This window comes from Varanus komodoensis, unplaced genomic scaffold, assembly GCF_004798865.1.
Source record: "Varanus komodoensis strain SLA01 unplaced genomic scaffold, ASM479886v1 scaffold105, whole genome shotgun sequence".
NCBI lineage: Eukaryota > Metazoa > Chordata > Lepidosauria > Squamata > Varanidae > Varanus > Varanus komodoensis.
The window spans coordinates 17,814-43,767 of record NW_025335297.1 but is presented as its reverse complement, the minus strand read 5'-3'; the positions used below and the strand labels follow the sequence as shown (position 1 = coordinate 43,767).

General features: G+C 47.9%; 4 non-coding genes across 4 annotated transcripts; all 4 read left to right on the top strand.

Annotated features, from left to right (window-relative positions):
• Positions 1 to 23,462: 23,462 nt before the first annotated feature.
• TRNAA-UGC lies at positions 23,463 to 23,535 on the top strand. Its single transcript has one exon. It is a non-coding gene; the product is annotated as a tRNA-Ala (tRNA).
• Positions 23,536 to 24,068: 533 nt separating this feature from the next.
• Positions 24,069 to 24,141, top strand: TRNAA-AGC. Its single transcript has one exon. It is a non-coding gene; the product is annotated as a tRNA-Ala (tRNA).
• Positions 24,142 to 24,626: 485 nt separating this feature from the next.
• Positions 24,627 to 24,699, top strand: TRNAA-AGC. The gene has a single exon. It is a non-coding gene; the product is annotated as a tRNA-Ala (tRNA).
• Positions 24,700 to 25,226: 527 nt separating this feature from the next.
• On the top strand, positions 25,227 to 25,299 carry TRNAA-UGC. Its single transcript has one exon. It is a non-coding gene; the product is annotated as a tRNA-Ala (tRNA).
• Positions 25,300 to 25,954: the final 655 nt, after the last annotated feature.

Genomic DNA, 25,954 nt, shown 5'->3' with positions numbered 1-25,954 from the left:
AACAAGAACCGCGTGAGGACGAGACTAAGTGACTTTCACCTGCGTGACATCTTGCGCATCAAAACCACTGTTTTTGAGCCAGACCTGGCCTATATAATGCAGTCGAGATCTCAGTATCACCCTTCACATTAGTGCAGTTAAGTTATTTGTTTAGTCTTTCATAAAATAGTTCATTTGCATTTAATGTTAATGGTTCAAAGAATGTCAGGGTGAATGGTCGGCCCCCACACATTTTCACCTCACCAAATGTGGCCCTCCTTGCAAAAAGTTTGGACACCCCTGCCTTAACATAAAGGGCCATCTGAACCTGATGCTAAAACGATTATAAGTGTGGTGCAAGGTGGGCTGGAATGGGGGCCACCACAGACAAAGCCCCTCCCTTGTTGCCTCCCTCCAAGCCTTCCTTGGAGTTGGCACTCAGAGGAAGACCCAGAAGTTTAGCTCTGGTAGACCTTTACTAGGGTTGGGCTAAAGGTGACATTAGAGCCATATGCAGTCCTAAATTCATGTGGCCCTCAGCATTATGTGTATGCCCTAAATGGAGAATAATTTTATTAAAATACAGCAAGCATGGTTTTGCTGTAATTCCACCATTAAAATATCCAAGAAGCGTTCCTTTAACCTCACATGCACATGATCAAAACTGGTTTCTGTTCTTGGCTGTGTGCATTTACAGTGCCGTTTCCCAAATACATTTTGACCATAATGGCCTTCATCAGTGTGAAACAATATATATTAGACACAAATTAGAGCTTGTGCCGTGATGTATATATTAAGGCATAAGCTTTCCAGGACTACAGTCCACTTTCTCAGATGCATGGAGTGTATTATGAGTTACAAGCACCGTGAGGTCTGTGATAACTGGATGCAGAAAGTACTGAGGCAATTAGTATTACTGTTCCTAGAACAACTGCATGATAGCACAAAGACCCCAGCACTGGGGAGCTGTTAGAGCTTTGCCTCTTGGGTGGTAGAGAATTATAATAACAACAAGACTAAACCACTTTGGGATTTATTCAAATGCAAAGTGGAATATAAATGATGCAAACAAATTAACAAATAATAATAATAATGTACTCATGGTGCTAATAATAAAGTCAGTCTTAGAAGTTTCTCGGTTTAAGAAAGGCTGCTTTGTTCAAGAGTGGCCCATCACTGCCTTGGAGGCTCAGAAGTTCTCCTACTGGTTTTGTAGCCTTACTTATCCTTGTCTTTTGTGCAGGGGCTTTCCTCTCTGTTCTGCTCAGAATGCAGTACTGGAAGAGGAGCGTATGAACCCTGATGTTGTGCACGTTTGCCAGAGCAGGCGTGGGGCAGAGCTGGATTTTATATTATATAAGAGGACGGAGACAGAAGTTCCAGAAAACTGCTCTGCGTATGAGTAGAATAACAGGAGTATGAAGAGAGTAATCCCGGTATGGATGAAGACTCCCAAATGTGAAGGGCAGACAATGTGAGAACAGCACAAACCAATTTGCCTAAAATACTAGAAATGAAAGATAACATCTCCGATTTCAAAAGTTTATTTGCTTGTTTATTTGAGGCATTACATAAACAACTTTTCATGTGGCTTCCAAACTGAAATGAGTTCTCCAGTAGGAGGAAAAAACAAAACAAACAGGCAACATTAAATAATGAGGAAAAGGCATACAAATCGAGTCAGCACCATGGTCCTAACGGTGAAGAGTACAGTACGCTGCCCATGAAAAAGTGGCAACGCCCAGCAAAGAGCCTTGTGGCATTAAAAGGCATAAAGACAAAGCCTGGCTGGGTGCTGGACCTGCCTCTCCTGAGCAGCATTATGGGGGATGCAGATAGTCAATGGCACCTTCCATTTGCAACCCCAGAATTTTCTTATCTTTTTCCTTACTAGACAAAAGTATGTTGCAAAGAAAAAGTCAGAACATCTTTGAGGTGTTAGCAGCCATGGGAGTCCTTCTTATGGAAACACCCTCAGAAATTTCTTATGGCATAAGCTTTCATGAGCTACAGTTAGAGATGGCCAAATCTTTTGCTTCCCATTTCTCCTTTTAACAGACTTAAGCTTGCTTTACCCAAAGTTTGCATGAACATGGTGAGCATTTTGGTGTACATTTCTCCAAATGCATCCATTTTTGTGTGCATTCCTGTTTAATATGCACATTCCTTGCAAGCAATTTTTCTAAACATACAGAATTTGCAATGCTGTTCCCGCCAAATATATGCTTCTATGTATGCATTTTGATATGAGAACTCTGCTCCAAAAGTTGGAGAGGTGTGATTTTCAAAGGATGAGTGAGTTATCGCCTGGATAATGGTGCAACTTGAGGCATGCTTGCATTAAAATGTGAACAGAAAGGTTTTTTCCTTCATCCCTACAATCCTTCATCTTTACAGACCATGCCATCAGGTGTGTGAAGAATTAACATGACCCAAGGGCATATACCCTCCTTGAAAGAATGTGAGTTTAGCTTAATCCTCTGGCAGGGAGACCAGAAAGAGACTTAGGTTCAAGCTGTTTCAGGGAAAGTGCTGCAATGAAGGAAACAGAAAAGAATGGTTTCCTTCCCATTCTTCTGTTCACCTGAGCACATGCTCACATGCCCCTTTTGAACCCTGCTCCCGGCTGCTTCTTCCCTCCTCCTTTCCCCTGATTGGCTGTGGTCCCAGGAGTTTACAATCTTTCTGCCCGCCTCCTCCGCACTGCTCCAACACTGGCCCTTCTTCCCAATCCAGCCCTGCCCCTGGTGGGCTACAATAGGCTCATTTTGTTCTGCCAAGCTTGTCAATGAACAATCGGGAAGTATTTGGCCCTCCCACCTATGTGCCTGTTTCCCCACACCTTGTGCTCTCTGATTTTAACCCCTCCCCTCTTCTGGGCTAAGTAATTTTCTTTGTTACCTTTTTAAATCTTTCTACTCCCTTGTTTCAAATCATCCTTTCACATCTATCAGTGGTGCCCAAGTAAAGGAATGAATTTGGAGAGTGTTGAGCTTATTCAGGGAGTCCTGGGTTCAAATTCCCGCATGGTTACCAACTCTTCTTGGCAAGTGTGGCTCAGTTACTGTGACAGCTTAATCTCCTTCACAGGCTTGCGGAGACCTGCGATCCCATGATAAGGATGGGCCCAGCCTGTCCCAATCTGGTGTCCTCCTGATAATTTTGGAGTACAGCTCCCATACTGGCTGGGGTTAATAAGCATTGAAGTCCAAAACCAGGCACAAGGTTAGAGAAGGCCTGGATTAGCCGTATGTAGATCTCTGCTCAGTTCTTGAACATAGAGGAAAAACAAGTTAAATTCACTGAAATGAACATGTAAATAATACTTTTTCTCCTGAAGCATATGGAGAAAATACTGCTTTGCCTGACTGCAAATCACCTGAGAACAAGCTTGCTGTAGTGACTAGCCTGAGGTGCCTGATCCTGCCTAATCTTGGAAGCTAAGCAGGGTCAGGCTGGGTTGAAATCTGGATGAGTCCTGCATTATCAGGTGGTTGGACCTGATGGCCTGCTAGGCCCCTTCCAACTGCATGATTCTATGATTCTGTGACTACATTTGACTTGATAGCCAGAGTGAAGCCTCAACCAGCAGTGAAACAGGGACATTAGCAATACTCAGCATTTCTAAAGCATGTTTCAAGCTCTAAGAGCCCTTTACCTATTTAGCAATAGATAAGAATTGCAATAGTTGTATGAGGTAGGTCACCTTATTTTCTCCATGTTGCAGACAGAAAGCTGCTATCAGCTTTCCTCAGCCTTGGACCATTGGCCCTGCTGGCTTGGGGTGATGGGAATTGTAGTCCAACAAATCTGGAGGACGCCAGGTTGGAAAAGACAGGATCTGGCTAGACTTCCAGCTTTAAGATCTGGAGATCTATCTACCAACAGAAGTTGGGTCCAAAAGGCATACTTATCCAAGTACTTCCAGCATTTTTTTTCCTATCTGTAGTTTTTTAATGTTATTTTTTAAGCTAGAGTGGACAACTTGTAACCCTTCAGGGGTTTTGGACTACAGTTCCCACCATTCATCATAATTGACTATGCTGACTATTCCTGATGGGTGTTTGGTCCTCCAGAGGTTTTGGTGTACAAGTTGCCCATTCCTAGTATAAAGACTCTATTTGTTGTCTCATGCTTTGGGTGTGCTTTTTAAAAAGTAAAGCATTCTTATGATACTTTGTATTTTTATTGTGTTTTATTGGGCTCTGATTTTAAATTGATAGAAGTCACACTGAGTCCTGCTGGGTAGAAATTCTAGGATATGCCCCCCCCCCCGATCTAACCCATGTAGGAATGCATCCATATCATCACTAATAAATGGAAATTCCCCTAGAAATCCGAGTTCCAGCACTGGCCAGAATTCAAATTCCTGGTAACCCACGTGCTTGTGAATACTGCAGGACAGCTTAGGGCAAAGGGAGTGCAGCTGAGCTGGGCAATTTTTGATCTTTGACTTAATGGTATTATGCCTCCTTTCTGATGGCCATCTCTGCTCCTTCAGTTGCGAAACACAGAACCAGCACTTCTCTTTCCCTCCACCACACAAGCACTATGCCACGCTTTCCCTCTTGTTCTGCATTCCTGATACATCAAAGCAAAAAAGCAAGCCCATGCAGCACTTAAAGAGTAGTTGGCCAGCCCATGCATACGGCAGACCAGTGCACTCGGCGTCCCCTTTGGGGACTCGCTCTGCAATGCTGCTCTGACCACAGCAATCGAACCTGCCATTTGCTTTTTAGCTACCGCTTTCTGGGCAACCACTTTGGGGACCCAGGCTTCGGCCCCAGGGTCCGGCCCTAGCAGCACCGCGGGCAGGAGGTGAGAGATCTGGTTATGCAGCTGCGGAGCAGGCAGCCAGGAGTCCTTGGCTGTTGTCCGTAAGGCAGGCGGGGCCTGCGGGCCAGTCCTGATCCGCCCTTTGTCCTCGCTGGCCTGCAGTATGGCAGCAGGGTCTGTGCGCGAGGGTCGAGTGCTGTCTGTGGGGCCGGGGGCGGGCAAGGTGCTGTGTCTCACGAGAGGGAGGCGAACAGCAGAGCCAGGGCAGTGGTCACGAGGAGCACTGGGAGGGGGGCGGCAGAGCTGTGGGGTGCCCCGGAGAAGGCCTGGTTGCAGCGATTGGTGTTGCAGCAGAAGTAGGTGACCCGGAAGGGGCTGCTCGAGTGAGTGATCCTCTCGTGACTGAAGCATTTCTGGTGCGAGAGGCAGCCCTTTCCTAAGATGGACTCGTGCACTTTATAATCTGCAAAGAAGAAATGCACGTGGGGTTAGGCTCGGGCAGCGGCGGATCAGCGGCATCGAGGGGAGATGTGATGGAGGGCCCGCAATCCAGCAAGGGTCCCTCGGGGCAGCTCCTCTGCCCCAGGGCAAAGGCAGTGAGGTAGACTCACTAAGGGGCAGCCACGGCACCTCTCTGTCCCTACGGCCTCCCAAAGCCTGGCACTGGCCCTGGGGACAAGGGGCAGAGCTGGAGTGCCAAATGCTGGTGCGGGAGTGAGCGTGGGCAAAGCAGCGTGCTCCAAAAGGAATTTAATAGAAGGGTTGTGGTGATGGGGCAAAAGGAGGAAGGGGAATGAACACATGCCGCCTGGCACCGTGAAAGCAAGCACTGGGCTGCTGTGGATCCCGCACCATTTGTGGAACTGGCAGCATCAGGAACGCTTTTTCTCAAGGTAGCTTATAGGTGGGCGTGCTATTGAGATTGGGGTATATGGATGGGGGCAGAAGGAGCCTGCCATTTTGTCCCTGCTGTGGTGCTGATCCCAGATTCCTTTCCTTCGCCTGCTATTTGTATAAGGGGGAAATTCCCATGGAAGCAAATGAGAGGCACACGCAGTCCAGTTTCGGGCAGGATCCCTGGGAGTCCCCTGCCTGCCACACATGAGACCCAATCTGGATCGGTTCCCTCATGTGTACAATTTGCTCTGAAAAAGCGGCACATGCAATTGTGAGGACTGGTGTTTTGTCTAGCCTGGCCTTTATTTAAATGGTACAATTTTCTCGACAGTAATTGGGTAGAAGATGCCCTGCATGCTTTTCCTGATGTCTGCCCAAGTAAAAGTGTAAATGAAGCCCTAGAAAAAGGGAAGGCCAGATGGGAGCTTAGAGAAGGCCCCAGAATATCCCCGAGATAATTAAACAAACCTGAGTGCCCTCTGATGGTGCCACATCTCTCTCCTTCTTTGCAGGTCACCAGGGACGTGTCTGTGCAAGGCTGGCCGAAGCTGCAGTTGTAACATCTGAGCCCCTGTTTTTCTGCTTCTTGGCACAGCACTGAGATTAACAAAGAAACAGAAGCAGATAATCAGCCCTTGAGTGCAGCTGGTTTGGGTGTCCAAGCTGCAAAGAATCAGAAAAGAGTCAAATCATGGGTGACACAGATCTAAAAGGTGAGGGAGCCCTTCTACAGAATGGCCCGTTCCTTTTCCTTATTTCCAGTGTTTTTTATGGTAGGTGTCTTGAAAAGAGCACCGTGCCAAAATTTCCTTCCACTCTTTTTGGACTGTCATCCTCTAATGTGGGAAGAATTTGCGTGCAAAAAGTCTTTCTTATAGCTTGGGTTCACGGTTTCTTGTGCTTACCTTGCTTATGAGGTGGCTGAGGATGGTACATGCATGTCCTGCCCTTCTTTGTACAACCATCTCTCACCTGGAGCCTCTTTGGCTACCTGCACTTCAGCTAAAGCCCCAAGGAGTCACCATCAGACAATCGATTCCTCTTTCAGGTCAGGAAATGCAGGCAGCCTGGAAGGCTGCAGAGGAATGGCCAGAAGAGAAAGAAAATCTCTCGGCACCTGGCATAGTGACTAAACTCAAAAACACCACCAAAGCCCATGCAGCACAAGCTGTCACATGCCCTGGGAATGAGAGAGAAAAATAGAAGCCTCTTTCAGGAGGAAGAAAACTAGTGGGGAACTGAAGGCCTGGCTTGGCACGACATGTGTTCCCCATGTTCCCTCGAACCAGACACAAAAGCAGCACAAGGCTGCCCATTCTGTGGATGCTGCTCCGGCTTGCATTGGCTGCGCGGAAAGCTGAACATCTTCAGGGAAAAGGAGAAGAAGCTGTGGAACAGCCCCTGCTGATGGTTAGCCCTATTTATTTTTATTTAGAGCATTTTTACGCCGCCCCCTTTGCAACAAGCCTCAGGGCGGCTTACAAAGCAAATAAACAAATGTTGAATAAACTTTAAAAATCCGGATACATCTTGGCAGAGCTATAAAAAACAATAAATAAAAATAGCAATTAACAGTTAAAATATTGTTTAAATAAAAAGGTCTTGGCCTGGCGCTGAAAAACGAATAACGACGGCGCCAGGTGGACCTCTCTGGGGAGCGCATTCCATAGATTGGGTGCCACCGCAGAGAAGGCCTTCCTCTGGGTACTCACCCTCCTAATATCCTTCACAGAGGACTCCCGGAGAAGGGCCTCCTCCGCCGATCTCAAGGGGTGGGAGGGCATATATGGACGCAAGTACTCCTTTAGATAACCAGGTCCCAAGCCATTAAGGGCTTTATAGGTGATAACCAACACCTTGAATTGGGCCCGGACTTCAATGGGAAACCAGTGGAGCTGATGGAGGACTGGGGTTATGTGAGAACAACGCCCAGTCCCCATCAGCAACCTGGCTGCTCTATTTTGCACCAATTGAAGTATCCAGACCGTCTTCAAGGGCAGCCTCACGTAGAGCGTGTTACAGAAGTCTAATCGGGAAGTTACCAATGCATGTGTCACTGTCGCCAGGCAGTTGTTCTCCAGGTAGGGACGCAGTTGATGGATCAGCCGGAGCTGGAGGAAAGCGCTCCTCGCCACCGCTGTTACTTGAGCTTCTAATGTCAGCTCTGGGTCGAGGAGCACTCCCAAGCTGCGAACCCTGTCCCTAAGAGGGAGTGTAACCCCATTCAGGACAAGGTTCAGGTCCCCCATCCCGAAGCCCGACCCACGTACAAACAGGACCTCCATCTTGTCTAGATTGAGCTTCAGTTTATTGGCCCTCATCCAGCCCATTACCTCGGCCAGGCACCGGTTCAGTACAGCCACTACCTCATCTGGATTAGTTGAAAACGAGAGTTAGAGCTGGGTATCATCAGCGTACTGATGATTCCTCAGCCCACACCACCTAATGACCTCTCCCAGAGGTTTCATGTAGATGTTGAATAGCAAGGGGGACAAAATGGACCCCTGTGGAACTCCATGGCATAACTGCCATGGTGCAGAGCCATAGTCCCCCAGCACCACCTTCTGGAATCGGCCGTCAAGGTAGGAGTGGAACCACTGCCAAGCAGTGCCTCCTATTCCCAATCCTACCAGCCTATCCAGGAGGATACCGTGGTCGATGGTATCGAAAGCTGCTGAGCAGTCCAGGAGAACCAACAGGGACGCACTCCCCCTGTCCTTCTCCCTGCACAGGTCATCGTACAGGTTGACCAAGGCAGATTCAGTACCATACCCAGGTCTGAAGCTGGACTGAAATGGGTCCAGATAATCAGTTTCCTCCAAGAGTGCTTGGAGTTGTCCCGTCACCACCCACTCCAACACTTTGCCTAGAAACGGGATGTTGGCTACCGGTCTATAATTGGTGGCCATCTCTAGATCCAGGGATGCCTTCTTCAGGACTGGCCAGACTACTGCCTCCTTTAAAGGGGCAGGTACCCGGCCGTCCCTTAGAGAGGCGTTGACAACCTCCAGGATCCAGGCCCCTATCCCGTCCTTGGCTTTCTTTAGCCAAGATGGGCAAGGGTCCAGTAAGCAGGTGGTAGGACGTACTTGTCCAAGCACCTTGTCCACATCATCAGGCCGCAACAACTGAGACTCATCCATCAATTTTGGACCAGACGGCAACAATGGCACCTCCCCAGAAGGTTCTGAGACACTAGTAGAGTCCAGCTCGTGACTTATCTGAGCGACTTTCTCCTTGGAATGCTTGGCGAAGTCGTCACAGCGGGCCATTGAGAGTGGCACGGGATCCTTCTTGGGGCCCGGATGAACCAGCCCCTGTACCACCCGAAAGAGCTCCGCTGGACGGCATTGTGAGGAGGCAATGGAAGCGGAAAAGAATTTCTTCTTTGCCGCCCTCACTGCCACTCCATAGGCCCTATCTGTGAGAAATGGTTGGAGAATTTCTCCTCCCCCTGGAGTGAAGTGCTGAAATTGTCCTCCAAATGGGGTGGAGGATTTCGAGAAAACAGCTCTAAAACAGGGGAGTTGAGCCTTCTTCGGCTGGAGGGACGGGTTCCATTGCAGGTTCCCTGGGGGAAGCATTCTAGTTGCTGGCAGGGGCAGAGGCAAAGGGGCTAGGACCAAGAATACCCTAAGGACTGCATACTGTAGCTTAAAGCTCTGACTGCCAATAACTGAGACGTGTTTCAGCCTTTTAGAATGGGAGCTGCAGGAAATGAACAAAAGGCAGGGAAGCACCAAGCAGTTGGTGGTCTGTGGAAATGGGTGGGACCATCTGAGAAACCCCAAAGGACCAGACTGGGCACCCGGATGAGCCGGTCTTGAATCTTCTTCATCTCCACGCACAATGCAGCAAGCACATGGAGAAAAAGCAGCTCATTTTAAGTGGATCTTTTGCCATTTCCTGTCTCCTGCAAGAAACACCAAGCAGGAAGTGCCTTGAGGCTTGCAAGAACCTCTCGATATTTGACTGGAACCCCAAGGACCATCGTCTGGAGCCAAGTGCGAAATACTGACTCAGGCCTATGGAAATTATTATTATTATTATTATTATTATTATTATTATTATTATTATTATTACATTTCTATGCCGCCCCTTGCCGAAACCTCGGGGCGGCTTACAACATGATAAAATACAATGAAATACAATAGCACATAATAAATTACCATTAAATACAAAATACAAAAAATACATTGATTTACAAATATAAGATTAAAATTATCAGTATAAATTAAGTAAATATGAATAAGGTATCTCTGAGCATACACTCAACTTAGGAATTTGTGATCATTATGAGAAGCCAGCTCACAAGTCCTTTCCACAAAGATCTACTCCTGGTTTCCCTCCTTCCCACACCAGTTGATTTTTTAAATTCATCCTAATTTAAAGGGGAGGACTTTTTAGTTGTTGCTTCTCTTAGACAATTGGAAGTCAGACCTCTTGCTGATCCAATGGGAGTGATAACAGACAGTCCACACTGCTCTCGTGTTCTCAAATGCAGTGTTTGACGGTTCAGCTTACTGCCACTCAAAGATAAAGGGGTAGAAACCTCCTTCATTTAGAATGGAGCATGGCAGAAAGGTTTCAGCTTCAGCTCAACAGCTGGTATGTCATGCCCTTTCTTAATTTAAGAACTCTCTTAACAACCTGCATTCTAAAATAATCCCAAAGCAGTAAAATGCAAATGTTTTGGTGAGGTGGAGGTGCCTCTACCTGCGCTGACTGGCAGGGAGTTATTTGGGGCCCCAGATTGGTATGGGCTGTAGCTGCTCGTCCTGGCCTCCCAAGGAAAAGCAAAAGACTAGCAACACAATTCTGCATATTTACACTGAAGAAAAGCTCATTCTCAAATAACTGAAAGGTTGCTGCCAAAGTTTCCTTGAAGAAAAAGTATTTAAATCCAAACATGGAAAGAAAATGCTGTAGGAAAATAGCAATTAAAAAATGGGACTATCAGCCTTAGGAAGAGTGAAGGATGGGATGTAACCTTCTTTCCCATGAGGATCTCAGATTATAAGAGCTTGATTCATTCACAAATGAACACCCCTCCAAATATCTTGTTGTTGTTGTTAGTCACGAAGTCGTGTCTGACCCATTGCGACTGCATGGACAACATTCCTCCAGGCCTTCCTGTCCTCCACCATCCCCCAGAGTCCCTTAAGCTCACACCAACTGCTTCAGTGACTCCATCCAGCCACCTCATCCTCTGCCATCCCCTTCTTCTCTTGCCATCTATTGTTCCCAGCATTAGGCTCTTCTCCACGGAGCTCTTCCTTCTCATTAGGTGGCCAAATATCTTACAGGGATCCAAATATATTGCTGCCAGGGAAAATTATCCTCCAGGAATAATAAGGGCTGCAGCCACTCTTAGAGAGAACATATAACCCGAGGGGGTGGCAAATGATGTCATGGACCCTGCTGATCAAAAGTCTGGGAGCATCAATCCTGCAAGCCCTGCTTCACTACAACACTGGTGAATGGCACACTTTTATATCTCCACACAGAGGTAAGCCCCCTAGAGTTACATAAGATCTCGGCATGCGGGGATGTAGCCTGAAGAGCCAGGACCGCACAAAAACTAGCCCTGGAAATACGAAAAGTTGCAGGGCAAGTGGGTAGCTTCTCTGTCAGTGAGACTCCTTATCCACTGCAGCCTTTATTTTCAGCTTCATAGGAGCTAACCATGGTGGTGAGCCTATTTAGGGTCTGGAGTTCGGCATCATAGATTGTACCTGTACAACTCAGAAGCCAAGCTGTAGTAGATGACGACCCCCACTGACATCACCACCCTCCCCTGAATAACAGCTAGGGTGGATTGGCAAAGTCCTGATCCAGGTAAACTCCACTTCCGAGCTCATCTTCTTACCCATGTGAAAGGCAGACACCACAAAGAGCAGGACGGCCGCAGCTCTTGGGGCCATCGCTTGTTTCCCAGGAGAGCCGCTGGAGACGGAAGGATAGAAACGGCACCTCAGGGGTAGCTCGGAGAAGTGGCAGCGGATCTTTGGAGCGGCAGCTGGAGGTGATCTGCGGCACTCTCCTATATACTGTTGCTGGAGCCGGCAGTCAGATGTCAACATTTGGTGCCATCCCATGGCCACGGGGTGGAGGCCAAGTTATTTGCAACACACCCACCTGAGCTGGAATCCGAGAAGGCTCAAGGGCCCACGCAGAGCACGGCGGGCTGAGGACGGGAGAGGACTTTGAGGGCATCCAGGACTGGGCCCCGGGGGCTTCATCTGGGGTAAGGGGGAGTCCAGCTGGGAGGGCTGGGAGAGAAAAAAGCACTGAGAACAATTCTTTGAGGAACCGATGCATGACAGCTCTGTTTGTGTTTCTAGGTAGGGCTAATTGCCACGCTCCACTCCTTCCATTATTTTAGCCCTTAAAGCAACAACCTTGCCGTGACATCTTCTCGCACAAGTGACTCACACAGTGTGGCAGCCACCTCCCAGGTCACAGAGGGAACCAAAGAATGCTGAGAAAATCAGGCAGGCTGAGCTCATCCTTCGGAGTTTGCTGTAGCCGGGCCAGCGTTAAAGCCCCAAACAGCTTGGAGCCAGGCTATTTGAAGGAACGCTTTTCTCCGTATGTTCCTACCTGGTCCTTGAGATCTTCACAGAGGTTGTTCTCCAGGAACCCTCCCCACATCCCAGGAAGTAGAGCAGGTGATGGCGTGGAGGAGAGCCTCCTCCGTGTTTGCACCCCGTCTGTGGAGCTTGCTCCCCAAGGAGGTGCACCTGGCACCATCTTTGTTTTCTTTTCGGCGCCAGTGAACATCTTTTTATTTACCAGATGTTTTGAAAGCTAGATTGGCTTTAATAATATTTTTATCTGAATTGCTATGCTGTGTATTAATTGTTGCCCTGAGTTGCCAAACTTTGTGCTTTTCATTTTGATTGGCTTTTCAGTGTTTTGTAATTGCTTGCTTTATGGTTGTTATGTTTTATTTCTAAACTGCCCAGAGAGCCTTGTGTGCTATGGGGTGGTATAAAATGCAATAAATATAGACATACATAAACTACAAAGAGGGTCCTGTAGGTCAAGACATGGAGGGATTGCCTGGATGTGTTCCGCCCCCCACACCCAAAAAACCTTCTTCCACAAAGAGTGCAGAATTGCAGTTAGGAAGTGAAGCGGTGGAGCTGGAGGCAGTGACCCAGGCTAGGTTTGATGAACAGCTTGACAAGCTCTTGACTGGGCTGCTGCGGTCCCTGAAGACCATAAAAGGAGCTGCCTACTCATCCAGCGTCCTTTTCTCTCAGGGGATAACAGGCCTCTTTCCCAGTAGCTGCTATTCAGTTTCTGGCCTTGAAGGTTTTATTAAGCCATTGTTGTTGTTAGTCGTGAAGTCGCGTCCGACCCATCGCGACCCCACGGACCACACTCCTCCAGGCCTTCCTGTCCTCCACCATCCCCCAGAGTCCACCTAAGCTCACGCCGACTGCTTCAGTGACTCCATCCAGCCACCTCATCCTCTGCTGTCCCCTTCCTCTAATTGCAAACTAGGTGGCTGAGTGCCTATGAAGTTGCAATCAGCCCCGCCAAACCCAAAAATAAGCTGGTGACTTCTACATATTTGGAGGGGCTGTGGTACGTATATGTGTGGAAATGAGTGAATTTTAAAGAAAATAACATGAAAATAGCAACTCCAAATTGCCTGACAGGAAAAGGTAGTTTTTTACATTCTATTACCATCCAGTATTTACTAACACTTGTGAATTGAACATTTCTATATAACCTTTCCAATGGTGTTGACCCTCAATGTATCTGGTACAAAAGAAGAAACAGTGACTGAACACATTATGGACAAATGACAAACACTCACAGGTTTGATGCTGCCAAACACTTGGATGAATGGAAAAACAAGACAACGCGTTGATGCTTAAAAGACAATAGCTCAGGGCACGAGCCTTTTCACATTTAGACAGAATGCTGGAAGTTGTAGCCTTTTTTCTGCCCAAACTTGCATAGGATCGAGCATTTCTGTGTTTAATAAATGTACCTAGGGGGCCACCACAAAAGGTCCCTGTCGCTAGAGGCCTCCCACATTGCCTCCGATGGAGGCAGCTGAAGACCATAACTATTATTCTCCACACGTGCCCTGCAAGGCAAGGCAGCAGCAGGAGAAAGGGGGGATTGGGTTCGTGGCAAGGCGTCCTTGATATTGCCAATGGCATCTCTGGGGCTGCATGGAGCCAGAGCACTGTGTGTTGCCCACCCAATTTTAGCACATGGGTAAATTCATGCAGATGCACTGTGTATTTCATCAACACGGTGCAATCCAAGGCTCTCTGCCTTGGTGGGCTAATGCATCTATTGTACAGAGCAAGCGGTGGTGGTTGCTTGCACCGTGTACTTTCCCCGGGATGCTTTTTCTTGGCTGTCTAAAGTGTGGCAGAGGGAGAGGGGAAGGGGCTGGGGCACCAACAGGAAATGGTACAAGCCACCAGCTCTGCCTCCCCCCCACCTGCTGCCGGTGGTATGTCCCTTTTCTTGCTCTCCAAGTCTGATTTTCTGCATGGGAGAGGCGGCTGCTGTGAGACTTTCTTCGTTGGCTGCAAGGGGATGGTGTGGGGTGATGTGGGGCAGAGCTTGGCACTTGGTGTCTCAGCTCCAAGCCACTTAAACTTGCTTCTGGGATGTCAGATCATCTTGTGGACCCCAGGCAATGTCAGGGGCCCACAAGGTTGGCCCATAATTTCTAAGCTGCCCATCATAAATCAGAGCCTGAGCTTTCCATAGGGATTAAATGTGGAACAGTAAATCAGCTTCTTAAAAAAAAAATAAAAATCCTGAGCCAGAATGTGCACCTTCAGGAGGTACCTACATTTATTTATATGCGTGTTTCAAGTTATGATTATTATATTCTTACTTATTTAGGATTTCATTTATAGCCTGGCTTCTTTCCTCTTTGCAAAGGACACGAGGCAGTTTCCACAGTCCTCCCTGCTCCACAGTCTCCTCATAACAACCCTGCAAGGTAGGCAAGTCTGATAGTCAGTCACTGGCCTCAGGTCTCTCAACACACATCCTGCCATGTGGGGACTAGAACCCAGGTCATCACTCCCATCACCACACTTCACTGGCCACCAGCTGTGGCCTGGGCCCAATTCAGGGTGCTCGCATTGACATATAAAGCCCTAAACAGCTTGGGGCCTGGCTGTCTCAAGGACTGTCTGCACCCATGTATATCTACCTGCCCCCTCAGATCAGCTCAGGAGGCCCTTCAACGAGAACCACCTATCAGGAAGATGAGGGGTGGCAACCAGCCGAAGGGCCTTTTCCGCTGCTGCTCCCCATCTTTGGAACTCCCTCCCTAGGGAAATTCGCCTGCGCCATCTTTATTTCCCTTTTGGCACCAGGCAAAGACATGCCTTTTTAGGGTTTTTTTTAAACGTCTAGCCTGTATGCTGTGGCCTTTTTTATATTGCTTTTATAGATGTTTTAATTCGTTGTGTTTTAATGTGTTTTACTTTGTTAATATGTTTTATGTATTGTAAGCTGCCTAGGAAGGCCTCAGCAGTTATAGGCAATCTATAAATACACGTATAAATAAATACCAGGCTGTTGATGTTGGGAAATTTCAGATAAATCATGGCAGAAAAACATTGTTTATATGTGCCTTTGTCTTATATAAAATCAAATCTACACCTCTTTCTCAAAGGGCAGCAGAATTCCCAGTCAGGTTGCTGTTTAGCGTTGCTGTTGCCTTAAGAAGATGGCATTGGCTGGACTGAGAAGCTGCTGGAGGCTAATACTATTAGTGAGGAAATACCTGTGTTCTCATCAGAAAAACTGAAATAATGCTGTCCATTTGTTTCTAAGCATCTAGTCCCACAGTGGCAAGTCCCTGCTTAGTGTAGGTTTTCAAACCAGATTTCCTGAATTGCTCCTCCATCAGACATATTTGCATGTTTAAACATCTCTTGAACTGTCAAGAATTTTCTAAAATGAACTATCAATACAGCAATCAGTAATGCTTTCTATGCTATTGTTACCAGTATTTCTGATCAGTTTAGAGCATTATGTCATGCCTAAAGACATCAAGATGCTAGTTTAGTAAGATTATCTGGCAACTTAACACTCTGTATTGGTGCCTGACTTGTTGTTGTTTTTGTTAGTCGGGAAGTTGTGTTTGACCCATTGCGACCGCATGGACAACATTCCTCCAGGCCTTCCTGTCCTCCACCATCCCCTGGAATCCACTTAAGCTCACGCGGACTGCCCCAGTGACTCAATCCAGCCACCTCATCCTCTGCCGTCCCCTCCTTCTTTTGCCTTCAATTGTTCCCGGCATTAGGCTCTTCTCCAGGGAGTCCTTCCTTCTCATTAGGTGGCCAAAGTATTTGAGTTTCATCTTCAGTATCTGGCCTTCTAAAGAGCAGTCAGGGTTGATCTCCTCTAGGACTGACCGGTTTGATTGCCTTGAGGTCCAGGGGACTCTCAGGAGTCTCCTCCAGCACCACAATTCAAAGGCCTCAATCCTTTTGCTCTCAGCCTTCCTTATGGTCCAGCATTCACAGCCATACATTGCAACTGTGGAAACCATAGCCTTGACTATAGACACTTTTGTTGACTCTGCTGCAAGTTATAAAAGTGTCTGTACATGGGGTGTGATTTTGTGGTTGAGTTTGCCTCTACCTGGTAATATATTATCCTTTGTGACTGCAGGTACTGGGGCACCGGTCAATAAAGCAGCAGAGGTTCAAACATTTGATCTTTCCCACAGACCCGAGTTATTATTTCCTCACAAATTGAAAATCAAGATTCTGTCACAGATCACCTTGTAGAGGGTGCTTCCCATGGGGTGGGCATTCTAAAATGCAGGTGCTACAACAGAAAAAGCTGTCCACGGAAGTCAGGTAACTATGGCCACGTGAGCAAGATTTCGCTCAATGGCTTTAGGGCTTCCACTGGGATACAAAGGGGCAGGCTGGCCTCCTTATTCAGGGCCTTTTCTGTGAGCAACAAGGGCTCAGCCTTTCCTGGGCAGCCAACAGGCAGCCAGTGTGGTTTGTGCAGCGCACCTACTCGGATAAGGCGTGCCTTGCTCTACCCAGGCCGCACACTCTTGGCCTGCTATGGCTGCCGGATCAGACACAAAGGCAGCCCCACGGAGAGTGGGCTGCAGTAGTCCAGCTGTGAGGTTGGTGGCACATGTATCAGCTGCCTTGCAAGGGTGCGGCTGACAGATCCGGCAGAGCTGGTCGCAGGCACTCCTTTCCATGGGCGAACTTTACCTGCTTGCGATGACAATGAGCTCCTCCATGAGGCAGGGAGAGGCAGCTTCCTCAGGAAGGAGGTGTTGTGGGATGCAGGCAGGGAGGGCCCGTGGGCCAGCCTTCCCTCCCTCCCCCCCTCCCTCCCTCCCCGCCTCCACAACTGACTTGCTGCCCTCAGGACAGGGCCATGGAGGAACCCGTCCCCTGGCCTGGACTGAGGTAAAGTTGAGCCGCCGGCCCGGCTGGCTTCTGGGACCCGAAAGAGAGGGCATTATCTCACGCCTTGCCTCAGCCAGCCTTGCTCATTACTGAGCTGCGGATGACTGATGGCAGTGCAATTCCAGGTATGCTTACTCAGAAGTAAAACCTGCTGTGCTCAAGGAGGGGTGCATGGGAGTATGGCCTGTGGCAAGGCCAGCTTTCCTCAGTGCTAGAGCTGGTGGAGCATCTGAAGTTGCTGAGGAACGCTCTGAGCTGTGGGTCCCCCATGGAAGTCCATGGGTGGGCTGAATTTAAGATTCAGTTACCCCGAGTGGTCAACTTGATCAAAACCTCCCTGCTCAACCTTATCGCCAGCCCACAGTGGTACCTTCATCTTGTCCAAATCAAACCTTAATTTGGAAAGCTACTCTCTGGTCCAGGGGCAGGCAACCTGGCTTCCTCCAGATGTTTTTGACTGCAGTTCCCATCAGCCCCAGTCAGCATGGCCAATGGTAAGGGGTTGTGAAGGCTGTAGTCCAAAACACCTGGGAGGCACCAGGTAGCCTCATTTGATAATGCCCATGACTGAGTCCAGTTATCTGTTTAGAGCTTCTGCAGCTACACCTGAGTTGATAAAGAGGAGAAACAGAGTTGGGTGTCATCAGTTAAGTGGTGGTGCCCCCAAAAGCCACCTCATTCAACAGGTTCATGTGAAATGGCGAGGTGGCTGTGTGTAAGACCCTCCATCTCAGCACGGTGTAGCATAAGTACCTTGGGAGAAGGGGCAGCCTTCACCGCAGCCTTCTGGAATTCACCTAGGAATAAGAAGGACAACTGGGGTGCTGTTCGCTCAGACCCTGTCCCAGAATGAAGTAAAATAAAATACGCGGTTGAGGGTATGAAGGGTTGCTAAGAGGACCGGGAAAATAAACTGGACTACACTTGCCCTGCCTTTTTTCAGGTGAAGCTTGTCCACCAGGGGCCTAGAAACCAGGTGGTTGAAATGGGTCTGGGAAACTTGTCATCCAGGAATGTCTGGATTTGGACAGCTGCCACACAGACGCTCAGGCCTGTTGCCCCCAAAGGGAAGATTTGCAATTGGTGAAGTGAAGGCTAGTGGGAAAGGTGACTCCTCCAAGATGCCCAGGACCACCCTGGCTCATATCCTGGTGTGTCAGCCTCCGACATTAGCAAATACACATGCATCAAAGTTATGTCTTGCTTAGTGTTATGAGGAAAACTAGGAAAGGGATTTGAATTGCAGAATTGGTCTCTCTTGCAACATGTGGTCAAGCCCTTATGAATTTGCATTCATCCAAGGAGCTTGGGGTGTGTCTTCCTCACAACAACCTTGAAGGTAGATTAGGTGGAGAGATGGACTAAGTCTCCCCAGTAACCTTCACAGCTGAGTGAGAATTTGAACCCAAGCCTCCCTTCACCCAGCTGGACATATTGACCATTTCATTCCAGTGGCTCCATATGTGCTTGTCTTCCCCAAGCTAGCACCCCCAGGATGTGTCAAACTAAAACGTTCACCATCCCCAGCCACCAAGGCCCACGCTGGCTGGGGATGATGGGAGTGGTGGTCTTACACTTCCAGTCCCTCCAAAGGATCAACTTCATAGTTTGGGGTTGTTCTTGAGGCCAGTTTTGTCACCAGAGGTACAGGCACAGGATCCCATATGAGGTCCTAAGATCCTCTTCAGCAGGCCTTCTCTTGGCTCCCCTGCCAAAGAATGTAATCGGGGTGCTATTAGGTGAGGGCCTTTTCTGCTGTGGCACCTCTTGTGGCATGAACCTCCCCGAGAGGCTCACTGGTGCCCAGGCTGTGCTCTTTCTGGAGTCAGTGAAGACCTTCCTCCCCAGGCAATCTTTCAGCTCCTGTTTTAATCCTATTACTGTATTTTAATCTTTGTATTGCTCCTAGGTGTTACTTTGGTTTTTACTCCTATTTTGTACTGAGGTTTCCATTTGTATAGGGTTAGGGTTAGAAATCACAGCTCCATAGGGCACCACCTGGGGGGAAGACTGGTATATGCCACTGTCACACTGACAGGGTGTTTCCTTCTTGGGGGGAGGAGAAGGGGGCAGGGAGGGTCCAGCAGAGGCTGCATCGGCACCAGCCTCCTGGAGCAAAAAGAGCACCTTCCTTTCTCACTGGAGTCCCCTCAACTGAGGTGCAGAGCTGTTTCCCACCCCCAGCTGGGAAGCCCCAGGGACAGATCCCCTTGTGGGGCTATCAAAGACCCCATCAGGGAGAGCTGGGGAGCCCGTGGTAAAGCAGAGGTGGGGAACCTCAGGCCTGGGGCTAGATGTCGCTCCCTTTGCCCTGTCGTTGGATGGCTTGTTGGCTGAGGTTGAAAGTTCCCTCTTAAAGCCCTGCTACTGGCAGGAAGAACTGCAAATGGTCTTTGTGTGTGTGGATTTTGGGCCACATCCCTTTTGTCTTTGCAGCTGGACACCTTCCCTTCTGCCCTCCCCAGGAGCTTCTCCGCAATTGAATCCTGCCTTTGTTCTGGAAGAGGAGTCTTGGCACAAGCTTGCCTGTTCTCCGAAGTGGAAGAGCGCATGATCTGCCATGGCACACCTCTTCCCACCTGTTTTTCATGCCCTTGTGTCCCATATCCCAGGGTACCAAGAGGGGTCAGGAATCTCTGAAGGCTTCTAGGTCACATCACTGCCCATATTTACAAGGGCATTCTTAGAACAACGTATGTGCAGCACAACACGGTTCCTCTGGGGTTTCTAATCAAAGATATAATTAGAAAAGAAAATTACTAATTTGGTTAATATTCTTTAACCTTCTCAGTGGTAGCCAGAAAAAAGGAAGAAAAGAAAAATGCACCCTTGTTTCATTCGGGCAAGTTTCCACAAGCCTCTCCCTCTATTGAAACTGCTTAGCAATGTGGAAGGACAACAAAATCCAACTGGGACAGGGTTCCGTTTTTTGAAAAGGGCTTCACGTTCCATATCTACATGCTGTGTGCATCTGTTGTCTATACCGCGGATGGCTTCAGTCTTGCGTTGACTACTTTTTTCTCCTCTTAAAAGCTCCACTGATGTGCTTCCGACTTAAAAAGTACCATGCATGTTCTAGTCCTCAACACTCTGGGTCAGAAGAGTGTTACATTTATCTATCTATCTATCTATCTATCTATCTATCTATCTATCTATCTATCTATTTATTTATAACATTTCTATGCCGCACCCATCACCGAAGCCTCAGGGCGGCTCCCAAGGAAAACAAATAAACAAAGCATAGAACAATATTAAAAAGTTGGAGTTCTTGGCGATAATATAAAACCATTGAATAAAACACAGATTAACAATTAAAATATAGTTTAAATAAAAAGGTCTTGGCCTGGCACCGAAAAGCAAATAACGATGGCGCCAGGCGGACCTCTTTGGGGAGCACATTCCATAGGTGGGGCGCCACTGCAGAGAAGGCCCTCCTCTGGGTACTCACCCTCCTAATATCCCTCACAGAGGGCTCCTGGAGAAGGGCCTCCCCCGCCGATCTCAGGGGGTGGGGGGGCATATATGGATGCAGACGTTCCTTTAGGTGACCAGGTCCCAAGTCGTTAAGGGCTTTATAGGTGATAACCAACACCTTGAATTGGGCCCGGACTTCAATGGGAAGCCAGTGGAGCTGACGGAGAACTGGGGTTATATGAGAACAACGTCCAGTCCCCGTCAGCAACCTGGCAGCTCTATTCTGCACCAATTGAAGTATCTGGACCTTACATTAAGGTTGCATTCTGTTGGGCCTGGAGAGAAGATCCAAAGGTGGATGAACTGCCTCATCCAAAGGCTGCAGGGTTCCAACTGGCAAGGGAAGAGTGAGGGAAGAGCGTGTTGCTCCCATTTCCCTCCCCGGCCATCTTTGCTTCTCCTTCCTTCTCCAGTGGGAAGAAACCAGTGGGAGGAAATTAATCTAATCAAACTTTACACCTATGCTGAATGAGCAGGAGACCGAGTTGTGGATGAAGATGCCCAGCTCTAAATCAGTGGTCAAGAACTTCAGGCCAGAGGGTTTAGGATATGGGATTAAGATCTGCTTTCCAGAGGTCCCCAGAAGTCAAGCTCCCTTTTGCTGGACCTACAGCTTCTCCTCAGACTGCTGTGTTTGGTGTTTTTCTCCCCCATTCTAAAAGCTCGAGATGCCTTTTTAAGGCTTTGTGACTGGCTGTAAGGGCTTTGTACTGAAGCTTGCTCATATTTTTGGCCCTGCCGTTTTAGCTTTTGGGTGCACCCTGTGGGACCACCCCACACTGACTCTGTGACAGCAGGATTGGCCACTCAGGAGGAGGAGAGCCACATGGTGCTCTCACAGAGGTGGCGGGAGGAAAGGCAGACGAAGTAGGGAGCTGCAACTGCAGCGTCTGCGCCTTGCTGAGTCAGGCACCACTCAAAGCCTTCCGACCACATTTTGGTGTTGCCTTGGTTTTTTATTTGTAGAAGCTGGCAAGCTCACAAGCAAGCAGTTTGGGCAAACACCTCAAGTTGTGGGCAGGCAATGGAATTTCAAGCTGAGTTTGAATGGGAGAGTCTTCCCATTTGCATTTGACCCTTGGAGGGCCTTACATTGACTTCTCAGCTGTATTTTTTCATAGCCATTACATAATCCCAGACCCTGTTGTCACAGATTTTCTCTCTGATGCAATTGCTGCGATGTCTCTTAAAAACCACGCCTGTCCTTTGAATGCCTTCTATTCTTGTTTGGGGAGTATTGCCTAACCCTTTGTAAAGAATGGGAAGTTTTTACAACAGCTTAACTGGTGACTAGCTGGGGTTCCCCTCCCACCTGCTGACAATCCTTCATGAGAAGGAAAGCATTTGGGGCCATCCTTTGAATGAGAATGAGAACTGTCCCCAGTATAATCTCTGGCTAATCCACTTCAGGTCGGAGAACTGTAGACAGGCACCTTGAAGCTGAGCGGCGTGTGTGAATCCGAAGACAAAAACACTGTTAGAGTATTCATTTGTTTATTTAAGCATGTTTATACCACCCATCAGCCAAAAAAGGCTTCCTGGATGTTTTACAGCATTGATATATATAAACAATCAGTAGCATATAAAATCACAAAAATAATACATCAGATAAAAACAACAGTGTACTCACAGCAAACCTAGCTACTCTGTTGAAACTACTTTGGATTGACTCTCAGAACTGTCTGCTCTGGATCCACTTCAGGAGTGGTAGCCAATGATAGTTTGCTACAGCAAAATTAGCAAAGAATCCAGTAGCACTTTAAAGACTAAACATTTATTAGTCTTTGGTCGGCCTGTATGATGACCTATGGTGAAACCAAGGCAGGGGAAGTGTGACCAAATTGATACCGCTGGACCTCTTGGAGACTTTCTCTCTGGTGCCCTTCTGGAGCAGTTGACTGAGGTAGGAATGAGGGGTCCTTCATCGCAGTGGTTCTGCTCCTAATTGGAGGGCTGCCTCCAGATGGTGGTGCCTGGGGAAGATGATTCAGCCGTGGATTCCTCAGCATGGAGTTCCTGGGGAGTCTGTTCTGACCTTCGTGCTATTCCAACATCTACATGAAAACACTGAGTGGGGTCATCTGGAGTTCCAGGGTGTGTTGCCATCTGTATGATGATGACGCAGAGCTCTAGTTCTCCTTCTCATCTTCAACAAGTGAGCTGTGGATGTGCTAAACCGATGTCTGGCTCCAATAACAGACTGGGTAAGGGCTAACAAACTGAAACTCAGTCCAGACAAGATGCTGTTGGTGGGTGATTTTTTTCTTTTCTTTTTACTGGATAGAAGGTGTTCAACCTGTTCTAGATGGGGTTGCAATCCCCTGAAGGAGCAGGGTAATGGCTTGTATTTTTTCAGGCTGTGAATTTGTATGCTCCAAATAGTAATGTGACGTAATGATAATGCATCTTTGCAATGCATTTGTGCAAATTGCAGTTAGAATTCTCATTCTGCTAATGAGCAGACGATGGAACAGAAAGCATCTGATGATTTGTGAAATGTAGCTGGAAGGTATTTTACCATGTCCATAGAACCCTGGATCCTGATGACTGAACATGGACTTACCCATAAATGACCTTGTAAATGGCCTCTGATATAAAAACAGGTGTTCACTGAGAGAAAATGCTCCAGTAAGTGCGAATGTACTAATGATTTCACATTAATGCCTTTGCTGAGATCTCCAAGAAAGTAATACCAGGCAGGTGGGGAATTAGCTCAAGTGGTAGAGCGCTTGCTTTGCATGCGAGAGGTAGTGGGATTGATGCCCACATTCTCCACAAAACTTGTGTTCTGCTTTTGCTGCGCATACCACACAATCTCCATCAATCCCTTGTTGCACAGTGTCCTGAGTTTGTCCCCTGAGATATGCACAAAAGGGATGCCATGAAGGTGGGGAATTAGCTCAAGTGGTAGAGCGCTCGCTTTGCATGCGAGAGGTAGCGGGATCGATGCCCGCATTCTCCAGGCACTCCTCTGTCCTCCTTTTCTGTGCGTAGCACACAATCTCCTTCAATCCCTGCTTGCACACCTTCTTGTGTTTGTGCAATGGGATAAGTAAAAAAAGTCATGCCAGGCAGGTGGGGAATTAGCTCAGGTGGTAGAGCTCTCGGTTAGCGTGCGAGAGGCAGCGGGATCAATGCCTGCATGCCCCACAGAATTCTCTATCATCCTTTTGTGGTGAACTCAGCACAACCTCCTTGCATTACTTCCCGCATAGAACCTTGAGTTTGTGTTTTTGGGATATGCTATGGCACCCCTGCAACACAGGTGGGAAATTAGCTCAGGTGGTAGAGCGCTCGCTTAGCATGCAAGAGGTAGCGGGATCGATGCCCGCATTCTCCAGGCAGTCCTCTGTTCCCTTTTGCTCTGCACACCACAGTGGAATCTATTCTCCCTTGCCGGTATTTGCCTTTTTCTGTGTATATTGCACAATTTTGTTGGGTTAATTGTGGCACAATTTGTGTTCTAGGATATACAACAATTGATGCCAGGCAGGTGGGGAATTAGCTCAAGTGGTAGAGCGCTCGCTTAGCATGCGAGAGGTAGTGGGATCGATGCCCACATTCTCCATAAAACTTGTGTTCTCCTTTTGCTGTGCATACCACACAATCTCCATCAGTCCCTTGTTGCACAGTGTCTTGAGTTTGTCCCCTGAGATATGCACAAAAGTGATGCCATGAAGGTGGGGAATTAGCTCAGGTGGCAGAGCGCTCGCTTCGCATGTGAGAGGTAGCGGGATCGATGCCCGCATTCTCCAGGTAATCCTCTTCTTTTGCTGTGCACCCAACATATTTTCCTTGGGTTTTTTTTCTGCATAGCACCTTGGATTTTTGTTCTTGAGATATTCAGGGGCACCATAGCCAGGCAGGTGGGGAATTAGCTCAAGTGGTAGAGCGCTCGGTTAGCATGCGAGAGGTAGCGGGATCGATGCCCGCATTCTCCAGGTAATCCTCTTCTTTTGCTGTGCACCCAACATATTTTCCTTGGGTTTTTTTCTGCATAGCACCTTGGATTTTTGTTTTTGAGATATTCAGGGGCACCATAGCCAGGCAGGTGGGGAATTAGCTCAAGTGGTAGAGCGCTCGCTTAGCATGCGAGAGGTAGCGGGATCGATGCCCGCATTCTCCAGGTAATCCTCTTCTTTTACTGTGCACCCAACCTATTTTCCTTGGGTTTTTTTCTGCATAGCACCTTGGATTTTTATTCTTGAGATATTCAGGGGCACCATAGCCAGGCAGGTGGGGAATTAGCTCAAGTGGTAGAGCGCTCGCTTCGCATGTGAGAGGTAGTGGGATCGATGCCCGCATTCTCCAGGCAGTCCTCTGTTCCCTTTTGCTCTGCACACCACAGTGGAATCTATTCTCCTTTGCCAGTATTTGCCTTTTTCTGTGCATACTGCACACTTTTGTTGGGTTAATTGTGGCACAATTTGTGTTCTAGGATATACAAAAATTGATGCCAGGCAGGTGGGGAATTAGCTCAAGTGGAAGAGTGCTCGCTTCGCATGTGAGAGGTAGCGGGATCGATGCCCGCATTCTCCAGAAAACCTTTTATTCTTCTTTTTCTCTGTGTACTACACAATCTCCTCCAGTCCCTTGTTGCACTTTAACTTGGGTTTGTGCCCTGGGATATGCTACAATTGATGCCAGGCAGGTGGGGAATTAGCTCAAGTGGAAGAGCGCTCGCTTTGCATGCGAGAGGTCACGGGATCGATGCCCGCATTCTCCGCACAAAGTTGTATTGTCCTTTTGCTGTGCACAGAAGACAATTTCCTTGGCCACTTTCTGCACAACCTCTTGCATTTGCACACCTGGGATATTGTAGGAAGATGATGGTAGGTGGATGGTTTGCCTCTAAGAAGCCGCAGGACCAATGCCTGAATTTTCCTGATAGGACTGCGCTTTTGTGTTTTCTCCAAGCAAGCAGCAAAATAGTGTGTATCTTAACACAATTTCCTTGGCCATTTTCTGCACAGCATCAAGGGTTTGCATCTCAAGGATATGCAAAGAAATTATGTCAACAAGGTGAGGGTTCGTCTCAAACGGTGGAATGCTTGGTTTGCATGCGAGACGTATCAGGATCAATGCCCACATTCTCCATAAAGTCCACTGTTCTCCTTTTGCTGTGCATGCCACACAACCTCCTGGGATCATTTGTTGCACATTTGTACCAATCTAAAGTGTTGTAAGACTGTGTTCCTTCACATGTTGGTAAGTTTCAGGAGGGGAAGGGGGATAAATGAGGGGACGAGTGAGGGAAGTGATTGGCTGGTGACTGAGATTGTGTGGGCAGAGCTTGGATGTGAGGAGAGAGCAATAGATGCTTCCAGTCTGTCAATTATTATTATTATTATTATTATTATTATTATTATTATTATTATTAT